Source organism: Salvelinus fontinalis, chromosome 22 (assembly GCF_029448725.1).
Source record: "Salvelinus fontinalis isolate EN_2023a chromosome 22, ASM2944872v1, whole genome shotgun sequence".
NCBI classification, from domain to species: Eukaryota; Metazoa; Chordata; class Actinopteri; order Salmoniformes; family Salmonidae; genus Salvelinus; species Salvelinus fontinalis.
In genome coordinates, this window is record NC_074686.1 from 26,249,353 (window position 1) to 26,268,497 (window position 19,145).

Consider the following 19,145-nt stretch of genomic DNA (forward strand, 5'->3'; position numbering starts at 1 on the left):
GAACAACTTCAAAATTAGAAATTTGAGAAACATGGATGAACGTCTAATTCTTATGTGAGACTGAGAGCTTGTAGCTTTTCCGCGATTGTATTTGAAATATTTGAAAGGCCGGTTTTGTCTGAATGCTGTTCACTGACAGATTTGCCTGTCGGGCCGGACTGTAGTCTATGCCTTGTTATTGTGTTACGCACAATCCACAGCTAGACTATTTTTTTAAAGAAGCTATTATTCCTCTGAGGCTAAATGAAAGTCATTCTCATGGTGTACTAGGCTATTCTGAAGTATTCCTTTCTTTCTGAATAGACAGCAGTAATTCTATAACTAGCAAATTTATTTCAATTTATCAGCGGTGCTGCAGATCCTACAGAACCCTTAGTGTGGCTATGATTCTATAAGGAAATAATTGATGAAGTGCAACACTGGAGAGATGAGAGTTGCAGGCTCATGTCTATCAGAGCAGAGAGAGGGAGAGATCATAGAAAGTGAATGTCATTCTAGTTCTGTGAGAGATACAGGCGCTCTCTCACACAGCCACTGCAACACTTTGGTCTCAAACATAGGTTATAATGTTGTACAAACCATAAGCCAGGGCCGGCCCAGCCAGAATCAACTCTTAGAATATCAGGCCTGGGATGAAAATCGACTTTTTCACATTACATTCTGCACTGAATAAACAGCATGCTTTCCAGAGTGGGAGTGGGAGGAACACACAACCTATCATCGCATGACTCCAAGTTAACTTCCATATGATGGTTATTATACACTGTATCAATATTTGCGCATAAAGGCGTTACCACCAGCATTTCTTACATAATACATTTTACCAACACAAAAAGACCCCACCTTGTCTTGCTAGCCTTATGTAAAAGTTCTCAAATCAAATCAAATCAAAGTTTATTTGTCACGTAGGCCGAATACAACAGGTTTAGACCTTACAATGAAATGCTTACTTACAGGCTCTAACCAATAGTGCGAAAAAAAAGGTGTGTGTGTGTGTGTGTGTGTGTGTGTGTGTGTGTGTGTGTGTGTGTGTGTGTGTGTGTGTGTGTGTGTGTGTGTGTGTGTGTGGTAAGTAAAGAAATAAAACAACAGTAAAAATACATTTGAAAATAAGAGTAGCAAGGCTATATACAGACACCGGTTAGTCAGGCTTATTGAGGTAGAATGTACATGTAGATATGGTTAAAGTGACTATGCATATATGATGAACAGAGAGTAGTAGTAGCGTAAAAGGAGGGGTTGGCAGGTGGTGGGACACAATGCAGATAGCCCAGTTAGCCAATGTGCGGTAGCAATGGTTGGTCGGGCCAATTGAGGTAGTATGTACATGAATGTATAGTTAAAGTGACTTTGCATATAAGATAAACAGAGAGTAGCAGCAGCGTAAAAGAGGGGTTGGGGGGGAACACAATGTAAATAGTCCGGTTAACCATTGGTTAACTGTTCAGAAGTCTTATGGCTTGGGGGTAAAAACTGTTGAGAAGCCTTTTGGTCCCAGACTTGGCACTCCGGTACCGCTTACCATGCGGTAGTAGAGAGAACAGTCTATGACTGGGGTGGCTGGGGTCTTTGACAATTTTTAGGGCCTTCCTCTGACACCGCCTGGTGTAGAGGTCCTGGATGGCAGGCAGCTTAGTTCCAGTGGTGTACTGGGCCGTACGCACTACCCTCTAGTGCCTTGCGGTCAGAGGCCGAGCAATTGCCGTACCAGGCAGTGATGCAACCAGTCAGGATGCTCTCGATGTTGCAGCTGATGAACCTTTTGAGGATCTCAGGACCCATACCAAATCTTTTAATTTCCTGAGCGGGAATAGGCTTTGTCGTGCCCTCTTCGCGACTGTCTTGGTGTCTTTGGACCATTCTGGTTTGTTGTTGATGTGGACACCAAGGAATTTGAAGCTCTCAAATTTGAAGCTCCATGTTTGTTTTAAAGGACGTTGTCAAGGAAGTTTATAGAGGATGTACCACCCCCACCTACCGTCAAGCTATGATGTCTATTATGTCAATGCGGAGATATACGGAGCTATGTGGACCCCTCTGCATTGTTGCAGCATTTGGGAGGAGCAAGGCATCGCCGTATGGGGCCTCCTCACCGCATTGCCAGATCAATCATAAGTCACATTTAGTGTATTCTTTTGTGGAACACTAACGAAGGATGTGTCATTCCTTCAGTCCAATAGTCCCAGTCAGTATGAACTAGAACGCTGGTTACACAATTGGCTCATAGCAAAAACTTCACCATTTTCAAATACAGTTTTCTTGTTGTCTGCTTGTTTTAGTCAATTACAAAACTACATTTAAGAAAAGTGCAACATGTCTAAAGATTACTTCAACATGCCTGCTCCCAAACATTCTCACTACTTCAAAATACATAATATCATAGGGCTTCCCTCAAGCCCCTTTTCATGATGGCTCTAGCAGCCACGTGAGTGAGTGTTCGCTAGTTACCAACCGGAACATTAAGCTAGCCAAGACAAATAACACAAACAAATGGACTATAAAGTTACAAGTAGTGAGTGGAGATACAAACTGACTTTACAAAACAAGTTAATTGTCTTACCTGTGATGAAATGTTTTCCACACTCATAGCTATGTGTATCCTCTTTGGACACCCGGTCCCCACAATTTCCCACTCTTTCAAACCGAATAGCCTGCACTTCAGCCACAGGGATCTTCTCACAGGCTCTATTTCCCTACGTGGGAGAATTGTGAATCGTAGGTCGAGATTTTTGACCTTACATTGAACATCACAGCAGCTTTTCAGCTTGTTTTGATATTTCTGTATGATGAAAAATCAACAACAAAAAGGGTAACAATGGGAAAGAATATTTGTTTTCACAAATTTAGGGGTATTCCTTCAAATAACATGAATACTAATTTGGAGTATGGGGTGTCATTATTAGACTGAATGATTTCATGAATCGCCAGCACAGTAGACTACACTAGACCACTATAGTAATGGCTGCTCACAGTAATGGTTGGAACGGAGTCAATGGAATGGTGTCAAACACATCACACATTTGGTTACCATGTGTTCGATGCCTTTCCATTCACTCCGTTTCAGCCGATGGAGGCTGCTCCGGAACAGAGCAAATGGAAAGGCATCAAACACATGGAAACCATTTTACCATTCCACCTATTCCAGTTATTATCACGAGCCCATTCTCCCCAGATAAGATGATACCAAACTCCTGTGATTTCAACTGTTATTATGAGCCAACCGCCCCCGCCAGACTCCTGTGGTAGGCTACTGTGAACCATTGCATCTTGGGAAGTGTTTTAGGACTTTGCTTTGGCGCCCACTGTAGACTTGCCTTGACAGCAGTTAAATAAATGCCTGCTTCAGCAGTTGATTTTTTGCAACTTTTTTTGTCTCACTCCATTTTTTCCCAAAACGACGGCATCACGGTGCTGGTCCCAAGGTGCGTTGCTTGCCGTTACCGACGCAAGCAGGTGGCTCCCGTGACGCTGAATGGTGCTGACAAACGGGACGCGGTAGCGGCAATGTGAGGAGCCTCCGAGCGCTCGCTCTCCTTCTCCCATCTGTTGAAAGTGCCTCTTCTTGTGTTCCTCCACATACGCACTGCATAATAACTATTTCCCTTTGTTTTTTAGCACATTCGTTGAATAATATAACGTAACACAAGACTTGCCTCAACCTCATTTATTCCATTCATAACGGCATTAGGCCTACATGCCATCTGTGTGGTAAATAGGGAGGCTTGAATATTATATCCTCTGTCTTGTATGAGGGATTGACGTGCTGTTCGTGTGCCTTGGTGTCCAGAGAAGAAAGCTGTAGGCCCTCCTTCACTACTACATGTGTGTGCACTAGGTTGTGTGTGTGTGTGTGTGTGTGTGTGTGTGTGTGTGTGTGTGTGTGTGTGTGTGTGTGTGTGTGTGTGTGTGTGTGTGTGTGTGTGTGTGTGTGTGTGTGTGTGTGTGTGTGTGTGTGGTGCATATGGTCCAGTGGCCATGCAACAGCTTGGTCTTCCCTGGATCAGTGCACCCTGGCCAGGCCACTGTTCCACCATCACCCCCCTCCTCTATCCATCTCCTGGCTCCTTCCACCCGTCCTTCACTCTCTTCTTTTCCTCCATCTCCCCATCCCTTAGTACTTCACCCCTCAATCTTCCTTACCCCCCTCCATTCAACTTTGAGCGAGGCTTAGTGTGTTGTCCACCCTCCGAACAAAGTTAATCCACTTGCTGACTAACCTAAAACTCAAAACTCCCATTATGCTCTGCGACCCAACTTTACCCAAGGCTCAACATTGCTTCAGGAAAGATTGCTTCCTAAAATACCAGTATGGCAGCAAATGTAGGTCATTTTAACTTCATAACGAATCAACCCAAAAATGTGCATTTAAAAGGAAATTGTTAGTTAATGTAGAGACAAACGATTATGTATATATTTTTTGTCATTACGTTGATTTGTGAAATTCGGTATTTAACAAGCTAGCTGAATAGCTAACAGCCAGCTGGCTATACATCTAGCATGCTGTGTGGGCATTTGACATTTGCATGAATTGTAATTTGTGTTCTTTAATGTTTTAGGGACTCCTGAACCAGCAAACCAGGCAGTCATCTTGTGAAACCCAGTGGATGTACAGAATCTAGTTAAAGGTAGACTCAGTGAAATGACGTAGCCAAGAGCAGCGCAGGAGATATTGAGATGAGCGAGATGCAACACTTCGCTATCACACCGTCACGCACAGTATCTGAGCATGTGCACGGATTCGCTTCACACTGTGTACTGCTTGGTAGCCAGGGAACCACAACATCGGAGAAGTTGAGCCTCGTGCTTCCACACTCTTAGTTGTTGCGGAAATTGCCTTGTCATTGTTCTTTATTGTAGTAACATTAATGCATATATTGTCATGCAATGCAGCTGAAGTAACATAGCAAACTATTTTCTTGATTATTTTGTAGTGGTACACTCTCAGAAAAAAAGGTGCCATCTAGAACCTATCAGGGTTCTTTGGCTGTCCCCATAGGTTAAATGACCCTTTTTGGTTCCAAGTAGAACCCAAAAGAGTTCTACTTGGAACCAAAAAGGGTTCTACCTTGAACCAAAAATGGTAATCCTATGGGCACAGCCGAAGAACCATTTTGGAATTATTGTTTCTAAGAGATGTGGCGCAGGATAAAATGACTTGTTTTTCTTAGGATTTGTAGCTATGTAGCTGATCTGTGTATCGAAGTATGGACCCTAAAACGTTTGGTATAAATATTAGTCCAGATAAGCCATTTCAATTGATCTACAATGCTTCCACTGGTTAATTATTTTGCAGAAAATCACTGAGTGAAGGAAATGGGACTGTTAAATGTCAGACTGCTACTTTAGTAGCTACTGCTACTATTATGGAATGAAAGTCCTGCTTCAGTAGCCTACTACTCCACATTGAACCATAGCCAGAGGATTGGTACATTATGATCACATAGTTGTTTTGCTGTTCTCATTTGTTGCTCATATGGTAAGTACGTATTTGTTGCATGAGAAATATAAGGAAAGCTATTACTTCCGCCAGCACAGGCAATGTTGTCAATGAATTGCGTGGTGGGCTATCTGTTGGCGGCTTCAGATGTGAGCGGCTGATGTAGTGATGTCCCATTCCCTAGGGTTATTTACCTCTCCCTACCACTAGTTGCTCTGATTTGAAGTGCCACTCGCCACCGAGGATCTCTTAAAAATAAGGAGGGCTAAGGGGGGGTATTGGGATTGGATGTCCCTCCTTTCTCCTTTCTCTGTCACTCCCTGACTGTGTTCAACATTGCGTGTGTGTGTGTGTGTGGTCATGTCTGAGCTCTCTCTCTGCTGTGTTAAGGCTGATATTTGAATTCTGTCTGGCCAGGGCTGTCAGGAGGGATCTGATTGGCTGGCTGGGTCCTACTGAGCAACACACACAGACCAACAGGCTTAACAGACTCATCATTGCATCTACAGGCTCCCCTGTCAGAACCCGTCTCATCAGAACACACACTACAGTATACCACATCCTCAGAGAGGGAGAGATGGGAGAGGGTGGGAGGGAGGGAAGGAGTGGGGGAGGGAGGGAGGGAGGGAGGGAGGAGAGATGAGAGGGAGAGAGAGAGAGAGAGGATGGCAGAAAGCTACGACCACAGTAGCATGACAGAGCTGTAAAGAGAACAGGATATGGAGAGACCAAAAAATTAGATGGATTGGGAGGGGGGGCAGAAACAGAGAGAGAGACAAATCAAAAAATATAGAGAGTGAGACAGAGAGGGAAAGAGAAAGTGATTGCGTATTCATCACATGAGGCTGCTGATGGGAGGACGACTCATAATACGGTCTGGAATGGAGTGAATTGAATATTATCAAACATGTGGAAACCATGGAAATTATGTGTTTCATGTGTTTCATACCATTCAATTTATTCCGTTCCAGCCATTACCATGAGCCCATCCTCCCAAATTAAAATGCCACCGGCTGCCTGTTGTATGCATGTGCTCGGCTCACTGACTCTCCTCTCTTCTATGTTTTACGTTACGTAATCATGGCGGAGAGGAGTCTCCCTCCGTTGCCATGCTGCATTTAGAGCCACAGATGCCTCTGTCGCCAGGGTGGTTTCCACTTGGCTCGTACCGGGGTGACTGTATCAATATTTGCTGTGGGTGCCATCTTGGTTTGGAGCGGTCTGTGAGCATGACTGTGCCAGAGTGGGGGTGAGGGCAGAGTGAAGCTAGCAGGAAGCACAACCAGAGCCCCAGACCTACTTCTGCAATTAATTATGCCTTTTGGCAATGCACTCAAAGGATGGGCCTCTTTGGGAATAGATAACGGGAAAAAACTAACAAAACAAATTGCCCAGAATGGCTAAGATAATGCACATCTCTGATTCCTATTGATGGCAAGGCAATTAGGAACTGCCACAACACAACCACAGAGAATAGTTAATTTGATGTATTTCTTGATGGCTCTCTCTCTCTCTAACCACAGCAAAGATAGTCTAGACCATGGTTGTCACGATGTGTGTGTGTGTGTGTGTGTGTGTCTGTCTGTCCATGGTTGCTTTATACTTAGCCTAGCAATGCATCTGTGAGTGTCTGAGTGTATCCTTTAGGCCCATTGCCTGTTCCTAACCCAGCTGTCTGTTCCTAACTCAGCTGTCTATAAGGCTCTATGTCTGAGTGGGTCATTTAGGCCCATTGCCTGTTCCTAACCCAGCTGTCTGTTCCAAACTCAGCTGTCTATAAGGCTCTATGTCTGAGTGGGTCATTTAGGCCCATTGCCTTTTCCTAACCCAGCTGTCTGTTCCTAACCCAGCTGTCTGTTCTTAACTCAGCTGTCTATAAGTCTCTATGTCTGAGTGGGTCATTTAGGCCCATTCCCTTTTCCTAACCCAGCTGTCTGTTCCTAACCCAGCTGTCTGTTCCTAACCCAGCTGTCTATAAGGCTCTATGTCTGAGTGGGTCATTTAGGCCCATTGCCTGTTCCTAACCCAGCTGTCTGTTCCTAACTCAGCTGTCTATAAGTCTCTATGTCTGAGTGGGTCATTTAGGCCCATTGCCTGTTCCTAACCCAGCTGTCTGTTCCTAACTCAGCTGTCTATAAGTCTCTATGTCTGAGTGGGTCATTTAGGCCCATTCTCTGTTCCTAACTCAGCTGTCTATAAGTCTCGATGTCTGAGTGGGTCATTTAGGCCCATTCCATGTTCCTAACCCAGCTGTCTGTTCTTAACTCAGCTGTCTATAAGTCTCTATGTCTGAGTGGGTCATTTAGGCCCATTCCATGTTCCTAACCCAGCTGTGTGTCTGATTGTGTGCTTATGTGTGTCCAATATTCCCTTGTTCCTAACCAGTTTATTGCCGTCACCTCCTGTCATCGTCCTCTGGTGTGTGTGTGTGTGTGTGTGTGTGTTTTTGTGTGTCGTTGTGTAGTTGACTGCGATGGTGTGTGTCTGGTCTCCCACTCTGTTATAACAGCGATATTTTGCGTTCATGTAATGTCTTTCATTATATCCAGCCCACAGAGAAAGGGGCAGAGTAAAACCTTAAAGGTGGTATTGATTCTCTGTGTGTAAGCGCTGGTATTATACCGTATTACAGAGGGACCCACGAGGATAGTCGCCTTTTTCATGATGACTTTTTCTGTGTCGGTTGATGTGTCTCAACTCTCAGGGCGACACACACACACACTGGCTTGAACTCACACACACACACACACACACACACACACACACACACACACACACACACACACACACACACACACACACACACACACACACACACACACACACACACACACACACACACACACACACACACACACTCACACACAAGCTCGAATGCACACAAATACATGGTTTCTTATGTACACAGACACAATCTCTCTCTTTCTCTCCGTCTCCTCTCTCTGCTTTGGTTTGACACTCATACATGTAATGTCATCTGATGTACTGACCAGACAAGCTTCATCTAATAACATTCCACAGTGGGATATCTATCAGACTGTTTTCTCATTCAGATCTGACATTTGAACTAAGGGCCGATCTTTATGGTGTTTTTTTGTTGTTGTTGCATTTCTGTGTGTGTTGTGTGTGTGTGTTGGTGCATTTATATATGTGTGTGTGTCTGTGTTTAAATGTACAGTACCAGTGAAAACTTTGAACACGCTTACTCATTCAAGGGTTTTTCTTTATTTTTACTATTTTCTACATTGTAGAATAATAGTGAAGACATCAACACTATGAAATAACACATATGGAATCATGTAGTAACGCAAAAGATAAGGATGGTATACAGAAGATAGCCCTATTTGGTTAAAGTCCAAGTCCATACCATGGCAAGAACAGCTCAAATAAGCAAAGAGAGACGACAGTCTATAATTTCTTTAAGACATGAATGTCAGTCAATGCGGAAAATTTCACAAACTTTTAAAGTTTCTTCAAGTGCAGTCGCAAAAACCATTAAGCGCTATGATGAAATTGCCTCTCATGAGGACCGCCACAGGGGAGGAAGACCCAGAGTTACCTCTGCTGCAGAGGATAAGTTCATTAGAGTTAACTGCACCTCAGATTGCTGCCCAAATAAATGCTTCACAGAGTTCAACTAACAGACACATCTCAACATCGACTGTTCAGAGGAGACTGTGTGAATCAGGCCTTCATGTTCAAATTGCTGCAACGAAACCACTAATAAAGGACACCAATAAGAAGAAGAGACTTGCTTGGGCCAAGAAACACGAGCAATGGACATTAGACCAGTGGAAATCTGTCCTTTGGTCTGATTAGTACAAATGTTAGATTTTTGGTTCCTTTTTTTTTTACTTTGTTCATTGGATTTAGAACACCAACGTTTATAAAATTATTGCACTTGTATGTTTTTTGTTAGAAAATATAAAACAACACATCAAATACAACAATACAGCAAACAAAGAGTGAGATAAACATACAAATAAAATAAATTATATATATTTTAATACAGTTGTTACAGGTCAACTAGCACGGATAATACTGTCCTTAACATCCGAGATGCCGTGTAAACACATACCAGGCCTCTTACATCACCAATATTTACATATACATCACTCTGGAACTGCAGGGAAATGTAGTCATTTAACATAAGAAAAGAAGGGATCCCACATTGAATAGAATTTGTCTATAGACACATTGAGTGTGTGTTTAATTTTTTCCAACTTCATGCAATTCAAAACGTATTTAATCCAAAGAGCATGAGAAGGGGGTGCAGAGGATTTCCATCTAAGTAAAATGAATTGTTAACAAAATGACAAAGGCAATTACATCCTTATTCATTTTGGTCAATTGTATTGTGTGTAAGGAAACCCCAAATAATGCAATAAAATGGTCGGCCTCGATCTGTGTGCCTCAATTCTGAGAGTGTGTTAGAAACAAACAAGAGATAGGCAATACCAAAACATGTCTACATGATTAGCAGGAGACTGGTTACATCGTACACAATTAGGGTTCACATCCTTGTAAATTTTGGATAATCTTGCTTTGGTCCAGTAGGCCCTATGAATGAGTTGGCATTGAATGAGACCGTGCCGAGCGCAAATAGAAGAGGTATGTACCCTTTTGAGTGCCCCTTCCCATAGTTCATCAGATATTTCCTCACCCAGTTCCTTCTCCCATGAGGATTTAATATTGTTTAATGAGGTGGTTTGTAGTGAGCAAATTTGACTAGATTTGATAGATTATTGACAAGGTGCCTTTCAGAGTCGGAAGTGGGATAAGAAATGTTGAACTGTGATTCGCCAGGAAGTGTGGGGAATCGGGGATTTATGCTGTTGACGTAACTCCGAACTTGTAAAAACCTAAAGAAATTATGTCTGGGGAGACCAAATTTTACTGATAATTGTTCAAACTAGAGGTCGACCAATTATGATTTTTCAACACCGATACCGATTATTGGAGGACCAAAAAAAGCTGATACCGATTAATCAGCCTATTTTTTAAATGTATTTGTAATAAGGACAATTACAACAATACTGAATAAACACTTATTTTAACTTAATATAATACATCAATAAAATCAATTTAGCCTCAAATAAATAATGAAACATGTTCAATTTGGTTTAAATAATGCAAAAACAAAGTGTTGGAGAAAAAGGAAAAGTGCAATATGTGCCATGTAAAAAAGCTAACATTTAAGTTCCTTGCTCAGAACATGAGAACATATGAAAGCTGGTGGTTCCTTTTAACATGAGTCTTCGATATTCCCAGGTAAGAAGTTTTAGGTTGTAGTTATTATAGGAATTATAGGACTATTTCTCTCTATACGATTTGTATTTCATATACCTTTGACTATTGGATGTTCTTATAGGCACTTTAGTATTGCCAGTGTAACAGTACAGCTTTCGTCCCTCTCCTCGCCCCTACCTGGGCTCGAACCAGGAACACATCGACAACAGCCCCCCCTCGAAGCATCGTTACCCATCGCTCCACAAAGCCACGGCCCTTGCAGAGCAAGGAGAACAACTACTTCAAGGTCTCAGAGCGAGTGACGTTACCGATTGAATCGCTAAAAGCGTGCACCCCGCTAACTAGCTAGCCATTTCACATCGGTTACACCAGACTAATCTCGGGAGTTGATAGGTTGAAGTCATAAACAGCGCAATGCTTGAAGCACAGCAAAGAGCTGCTGGCAAACGCACAAAAGTGCTGTTTGAATGAATGCTCACCAGCATGCTGCTGCCTACCATCGCTCAGTCAGACTGCTCTATCAAATCATAGACTTAATTATAACATAATAACACACAGAAATACGAGCCTTTGATCATTAATATGGTAGAATCCGGAAACTATCATTTAAAAAAAAATACTTTTATTCTTTCAGTGAAATACGGAACCCTTCCGTATTTTATCTAACGGGTGGCATCCCTAAGTCTAAATATTGCTGTAAAATTTACAACCTTCAATGTTATGTCATAATTTTATCCAATTCTGGCAAATTAATTACGGTCTTTGTTAGGAATAAATTGACTTCACACAGTTCGTAACGACCCAGGCGGCCCAAACTGCTGCATATACCCTGACTCTGCTTGCATGGAACGCAAGAGAAGTGGCACAATTTCCCTATTTATAAGAAATTCATGTTAGCAGGCAATATTAATGCAGGTTTAAAAATATATACTTGTGTATTGATTTTAAGAAAGGCATTGATGTTTATGGTTAGATACACATTGGTGCAACGACAGTGCTTTTTTCGTGAATGCGCTTGTTAAATCATCCCCCGTTTGGCGAAGTAGGCTGTGATTTGATGAGAAATTAACAGGCACCGCATTGATTATATGCAATGCAGGACACGCTAGATAAACTAGTAATATCATCAACCATGTGTAGTTAACTAGTGATTATGTTAAGATTGATTGTTTTTTATAAGATAAGTTTAATGCTAGCTAGCAACTTACCTTGGCTTCTTGCTGCCCTCGCATAACAGGTAGTCAGCCTGCCATGCAGGCTCCTCATGGAGTGCAATGTAAGGCAGGTGGTTAGAGCATTGGACTAGTAACCGGAAGGTTACAAAAATTAGCTGACAAGGTAAAAATCTGTCGTTCTGCCCCTGAACAAGGCAGTTAACCCACCGTTCCTAGGCCGTCATTGAAAATAATGACGTGTTCTTAACTCACTTGCCTAGTTAAATAAAGGTGTAAAAATACAAATTACCGATTGTTATGAAAACTTGATATCGGCCCTAATTAATTGGCCATTCCGATTAATTGGTCGACCTCTAGTTCAAACGTACTAAATGTATTGTTAATATAGAGATCTCTGAATCTTTTAATACCTAGACTAGACCATGTTGAGAAAGCACCATCAACCATAGATGGGGAAAAGCTGGGTTTGAGGCTACCGGAGCGAAAGAAGAGGTTATCTGAAACTCAAAGTGGCGCCAAAATTGATTGATTGCTGTTTTGACACATATATTTTTGGTGAAGGAGGAGTAAGGGCCTGTAACAGAGGAGTGAGCGAGGGAAGACAATGATGCCGGTATAGATGAAGAGGCCCCCATCTCTAGCCAAATTGGGGGTGGGAATATCTCTCTGTTCTGCAACCAGTACTAATGATCCTAAGGTTAGTGGCCCAATAATAGAATCTGAAATCCGGTGGTGCTAGACCGCTGTCCGGTTTTGGCCTCTTAGAAAGCTGTTTTCGTATCCTAGGGGGTTTCTTGTCCCAAATTAAAGGTTGAATTAGACCGTGGATCTTTTTGAAAAATGTTTTGGGAAGAAAAATGGGTAGGCACTGATAGAGATATAAGAATATAGGGAGAGTATTCATTTTAATATAATTAATTATTGTGACTAAGGAGAGGTGTAGCAAAGACCAGTGTTCCAAATCAAATCAAAGTTTTTTTGTCACGTGCGCCAAATACAACAGGTGTAGACCTTACAGTGAAATGCTTACTTACAGGCCCTAACCAACGGTGCAATTTTTAAGTAAAAAATAGGTATTAGGTGAACAATGGATGAGAAAATAAATAAAAACAACAGTAAAAACACAGTGAAAAATAACAGTAGCGAGGCTAAATACAGTAGCGAGGCTAAATACAGTAGCGAGACTATATACAGTAGCGAGACTATATACAGGCACCGGTTAGTCGGGCAAATTGAGGTACAGTTGAAGTCGAAAGTTTACAGTTTACATGCACCTTAGCCAAATACATTTAAACTCAGTTTTTCACAATTCCTGATATTTAATCCTAGTAAAAATTCCCTGTCTTAGATCAGTTAGGATCACCACTTTATTTTAAGAATGTGAAATGTCAGAAGAATAGTAGAGAGAATGATTTATTTCATATTTTATTTCTTTCATCACATTCCCAGTGGTTCAGAAGTTTACATACACTCAATTAGTATTTGGTAGCATTGCCGTTAAATTGTTTAACTTGGGTCAAACGTTTAGGTAGCCTTCCACAAGCTTGCCACAATAAGTTGGGTGAAATTTGGCCCATTCCTGCTGACAGAGCTGGTGTAACTGAGTCAGGTTTGTAGGCCTCCTTGCTCACCCACACTTTTTCAGTTCTGCCCACAAATTTTCGACAGGATTGACGTCAGAGCTTTGTGATGGTCACTCCAATACCTTGACTTGGTTGTCCTTAAGCTATTTTGCCACAACTTTGAAAGTGTGCTTGGGGTCATTGTCCATTTGGAAGACCTATTTGCAACCAAGCTTTAACTTCCTGACTGATGTCTTGAGATGTTACTTCAATATATCCACATAATTTTCCATCCTCGTGATGCCATCAATTTTGTGAAGTGCACTAGTCCCTCCTGCAGCAAAGCACCCCCACAACATGATGCTGCCACCCCCGTGCTTCATGGTTGGGATGGTGTTCTTCGGCTAGAAAACCATCTTCCTTTTTCCTCCAATAATAACAATGGTTCTATTTTTGTTTCATCAGACCAGAGGATATTTCTCCAAAAAGTATGATCTTTGTCCCCATGTGCAGTTGCAAACCGTAGTCTGGCTTTTTTAATGGCGGTTTTGGAGCAGTGGCTTCTTCCTTGCTGAGCGGCCTTTCATGTTATGTTAATATAGGACTCATTTAACTGTATATATAGATACTATTGTACCTGTTTCCTCCAGCATCTTCACAAGGTCCTTTGCTGTTGTTCTGGGATTGATTTGCACTTTTTGCGCCAGTGTACGTTCATCTCTAGGAGACAGAATGCATCTCCTTCCTGAGCGGTATGACGGCTGCGTGGTTCCATGGTGTTTATCCTTGCGTACTATTATTTGTTCAGATGAACGTGGTACCTTTAGGCGTTTGGAAATTGCTCCCGAGGATGAACCAGAGGTCAACAATTTTTTGGCTCAGCTGATTTTTTGATTTTCAAGATGTCAAGCAAAGAGGCACTGAGTTGGAAGGTAGGCCTTAAAATACTGATAATGGTGTTAATGTGAGCGATTACCAGCCTTTCAAAGCACTTCATGGCTACGAACGTGAGTGCTACGAGTCTGTAGTCATTTAGGCAGGTTGCCTTAGTGTTCTTGGGCAAAGTGACTATAGTGGTCTGCTTGTAACATATTGGTATTACAGACTCAATCAGGGACATGTTGAAAATGTCAGTGAAGACAACTGCCAGTTGGTCAGCACTTACCCGAAGCACACGTCCTGGTAATCCGTCTGGCCCCGTGGCCTTGTGAATGTTGACCTGTTTAAAGGTCTTACTCGCTTCGGCTATGGAGAGCGTGATCACACAGTCGTCCGGAACAGCTGATGCTCTCATGCATCCCTCAGTGTTGCTTGCCTCGAAGTGAGCATAGAAGTGAGTTAGCTCATCTAGTAGGCTTGTGTCACAGGGCAGGTCGCGTCTGTGCATCCCTTTGTAGTCTGTAATAGTTTGCAAGCCCTGCCACGTAAGACGAGCGTCGGAGCCGGTGTAGTACAATTCAATCTTAGCCCTGTATTGCCACTTTGCCTGTTTGATGGTTCGTCGGAGGGCATAGCAGGATTTCTTATAAGCTTCCGGGTTAGAGTCCCGCACCTTGAAAGCGCCAGCTCTAATGTTGCCTATAATCCAGTGACTGCGGGGACAAAGTCCTTGATGCACTTATTGATAAAGGCACTGACTGATGTGGTGTACTCCTCAATGCCATCGGAAGAATCCCGGAACATGTTCCAGTCTGTGCTAGCCAAACAGTCCTGTAGTTTAGAATCTGCTTCATCTGACCACTTTTTATAGACCGAGTCACTGGTGCTTCCTGCTTTAATTTTTGCTTGAAAGCAGGTTTCAGGAGGATAGAATTGGGGTCAGATTTAGAAATGGAGGGTGAGGGAGAGCTCTGTATGCGTCTCTGTGTGTGGAGTACAGGTTATCTAGAATTTTGCGCATTTAACTTATAAATTAGGTAAGACTGATTTAAGTTTCCCTGCATTAAAATCCCTGGCCACTAGGAGCGCTGCCTCTGGGTGAGCGGTTTCTTGTTCTGCTTATTTCCTTAAACAGCTGACTGAGTGCAGTCTTAGTGCCAGCATCCGTCTGTGGTGGTAAATTATCAGCCACAAAAAGTATGGATGAGAACTCTCTTGGCAAATAGTGTGGTCTACAGTTTATCATAAGATACTCTTCTTCAGGCGAGCAAAATCTAGAGACTTTCTTAGATTTCATGCACCAGCTGTTGTTTAGAAATATGCACAGACCCCCCCTCCCCCTCGTCTTGTGCTGTTCTTTCTTGTAGGTGCAGCGTATATCCCGCTAACTGAATATCCATGTCATCATTCAGCCACAATTCCATGAAACATAAGATGTTACAGTTTCTGTTGGTAGGATATTCGTGAACGTACCTTGTTTAATTTATTGACGGGAATGACAGCTTTCCCACTCGCCATCTGCGGACCCTTACGAGGCATCCCGCCCTGTGTACTCTGTACCTGCATCTTTTTCTCTTGCCAATGACGGGGCTGTTGGCCTTGTCGGGTGTTCGAAGTAAATCCTGCTTGTTGAAGAAAAAATCTTTGTCTAATCCGAGGTGAGTGATTGCTGACTTGATATCCAGAAGCTCTTTTTTGCCGGAATATATGGTGGCCGAAACATTATGTACAAAATAATTTACAAGTAACGCAAAAAACCACATAATGGCACAGTTGGTTAGGCGCCCGTAAAATTGCTGCCATTTCTTACGGCGCCATTTTATGAATCGTTCTTAGTACGGGTTAAAAGAGGAGCAAAGTTGCCTTGAAAAAGTTTTTCAAATCTGATGGTGACATGTTGAGGATTGAGCCGGATGTCATGAGCCGGATGTCATTGAGCCGGATGTCATGAAGCCGGCCCAACGCATATGGCCACCAGTGCGTCTCCTCGGGCCGGCTTACATGGCACCAGCCTTACGCATGGTGTCCCTGGTTCGCCTACATAGCCCGGTGCGGGTTATTCCACCTCCCCGCACTGGTCGGGCGACGGGGAGCATACAACCAGGTAAGGTTGGGCAGGCTCAGTGCTCAAGGGAGCCAGTACACCTGCACGGTCCGGTATTTCCGGCGCCACCTCCCTGCTCCAGCCCAGTACCACCAGTGCCTACACCACGCACCAGGCTTCCAGTGCGTCTCCAGAGCCCTGTTCCTCCTCCACGCACTCTCCATGTGGTGCGTGTCTCCAGCCCAGTGCCTCCAGTTCCGGGACCACGCATCAAGCCTCCTGTGCGTCTCCAGAGCCCTGTACGCACTGTTCCTTCTCCCCGTACTCGCCCTGATGTGCGTGCCCTCAGCCCGGTACCACCAGTGCCGGTACCACGCACCAGGCCTATAGTACGCCTTGAGAGTCCAGTGTGCCCTGTTGTTGTTCCCCGCACTAGCCTGATGGTGCGTGTCCTTAGCCCGGTACCTCCAGTTCCGGTACCACGCACCAGGCCTACAGTGCGTCTCAGCCGGCCAGAGTCTGCCGTCTGCCCATCGGCGCCTGAACTGCCCGTCTGCCCAGTGGCGCCTGAACTGCCCGTCTGCCCAGCGGCGCCTGAACTGCCAGTCTGCCCAACGGCGCCTGAACTGCCCGTCTGCCCAACGGCGCCTGAACTGCCCGTCTGCCCAACGCCGTCTGAACTGTCCGTCTGCCAAGCGCCGCATGAACTGCCCGTCTGTACTGAGCCTGCAAAGCCGCCCGTCTGCCATGAGCCCTCAGAGCCGTCCGCCAGACAGGAGCCGCTAGAGCCTACCGCCAGAAAGGAGCCGCTAGAGCCTTCCGTCAGACAGGAGCAGCCAGAGCCTTCCGCCAGACAGGAGCAGCCAGAGCCTTCTGCCAGACAGGAACAGCCAGAGCCTTCCGCCAGCCAGGATCAGCCAGAGCCGTCCGCCAGCCATGACCAGCCAGAGCCGTCCGCCAGCCATGACCAGCCAGAGCCGTTCGCCAGCCATGACCAGCCAGAGCCGTCCGCCAGCCATGACCAGCCAGAGCCGTCCGCCAGCCATGACCAGCCAGAGCCGTCCGTCAGCCATGACCAGCCAAAGCCGTCAGCCAGCCATGACCAACCAGAGCTGTCAGCCAGTCCGGAGTTGCCGTCCAGTCCGGTGCTGCCCCTTATCCTGGTGCTGCCCCTTATCCCGGTGATGCCCCTTAATTTAGGTGGGTTTATTTGGAGGGTGGTCATTGGGAGGGGGATACGGAAGCAGGGAGTGACTATGGTGGTGTGGGGACAGCGTCCGGAGCCGGAGCCGCCACCGTGGACAGATGCCCACCCAAACCCTCCCCTTGAGGTTGAGTTTTGCGGCCGGAATCCGCATCTTGGGGGGGGGGGGGGGGGGGGGGTAATGTCACGTTCCTGACCTTGTTTTTCTTTTGTATAGTTGTGTTTAGTGGGTCAGGACGTGAGCTGGGTGGGCAGTCTGTGTTGTTTGTTCTATGTTAAGTGTCAGTGTTAATTGACCTTGTATGGCTCTCAATCAGAGGCAGGTGGTTGTCGTTTTTCCTCTGATTGAGAACCATATATAGGTAGGTTGTTTCACATTGTTTGTTGTGGGTGGGTGTCTTCCGTGTCTGTGTATGTTGCACCACACGGGACTGTTTCGGTTTGTCGTTCGTGTTTGTAGTCTGTTCCTGTTCGTGCGTTCTTCGTATTTGTAAGTTCTCAAGTCCAGGTCTGTCTACATCGTTTATTTGTTTTGTAGGTTGTTGAAGTGTTTTCGTGTTTCGTCTTTCTTTAATAAACTTCATTATGTCATATAACAACGCTGCGCTTTGGTCCAATCCCTACTCCTCCTCTTCGGATGAAGAGGAGAAGGATGATCGTTACAGCCTGAGTGAGAGTCTGTTGGAGAGCATCATTTACAAATGCTTCATTGTACATTTCAATTAGAATAGGGGCTATTTTGGAGAGAAACTTTTCATAAAACTCTGCCGACTAGCTGTCAGGCCCTGAGCTTCTCCCTGATTTGAAGGGATTTTTTCAAATAAAATCCCGGCTGTCAGAAGGCACAGCAAGTGAGTGGAAGAAATCATCCAATTCCAATGTATCCGTTTTACTTTCAGTTGTATATAGAGACTGGTACAATCTCTTGAACTCATCACTGATCCCCCTAGGATCTAATGATATCCCAGATGATGTACACATTTTAGGACTCTGGTGTGATGATGATAGTTGACAAAACTTGTGAGCTAATAATTTACAAGCTTTATCTCCTTGTTCATAGTAAGTGCTCCTAGACTTGACAAGCAGTTCAGTAACATGGTCTGTTAATAATGTGCCACATTCTGCTCGCATATTTAAATGCTCCTTATAAATATCTGGAGATGGAGAAACGGCATAAATGTCATCTAATTGGGCAATACAGCTTGTTAAATAGATAGCCTATCCTTTTTCAGTTTTTTCTAATGTGCAGTGTAGGAAAAAATGTCACCTCTGATATAAGCTTTCAAAGTTTCCCAGAGAGTAGTCGCAGAGATGTTTGGGTTCTATTTGTACTCATGAAAAGTCGATTTGACCCTGAGATTTGTGTCCATTTAACCAGAGTAAAGCAAACATGCATAGATTGGTCCCCAGCAGAGTCTACGGAAAACTAACCTCGGTTAATTCTTATGGCTGCAGGGGCAGTATTGAGTAGCTTGGATGAAAGGGGCCCATTTCAAACGGCCTGCTCCTTAGTCATAGTTTCTAATATTTGCATATTATTAGTAGTATTGGATAGAAAACACTCCAAAGTTTCTAAAACTGTTTGAATTATGTC

At 44.0% G+C, this 19,145-nt stretch overlaps 2 protein-coding genes across 14 annotated transcripts in view; one reads left to right on the forward strand and one right to left on the reverse strand.

The window, feature by feature from the left end:
- The window catches only part of LOC129820332 (GATA zinc finger domain-containing protein 14-like), a 194,156-nt gene that overhangs the window by 173,188 nt on the left and 1,823 nt on the right, over positions 1–19,145 (reverse strand). The window lies entirely within an intron of this gene.
- LOC129820109 (adhesion G protein-coupled receptor B2-like) overlaps positions 1–19,145 on the forward strand; it is a 557,707-nt gene that overhangs the window by 11,937 nt on the left and 526,625 nt on the right. Inside the window, exon 2 of one of the 13 annotated variants that reach the window (XM_055876984.1) lies at positions 4,557–4,625. The exons of the other annotated variants lie outside the window; for them this stretch is intronic. The gene's annotated coding sequence lies outside the window, so the exon portion shown is untranslated. The remainder of the gene's footprint in view (positions 1–4,556; positions 4,626–19,145) is intronic. 13 annotated transcript variants of the gene reach the window in all.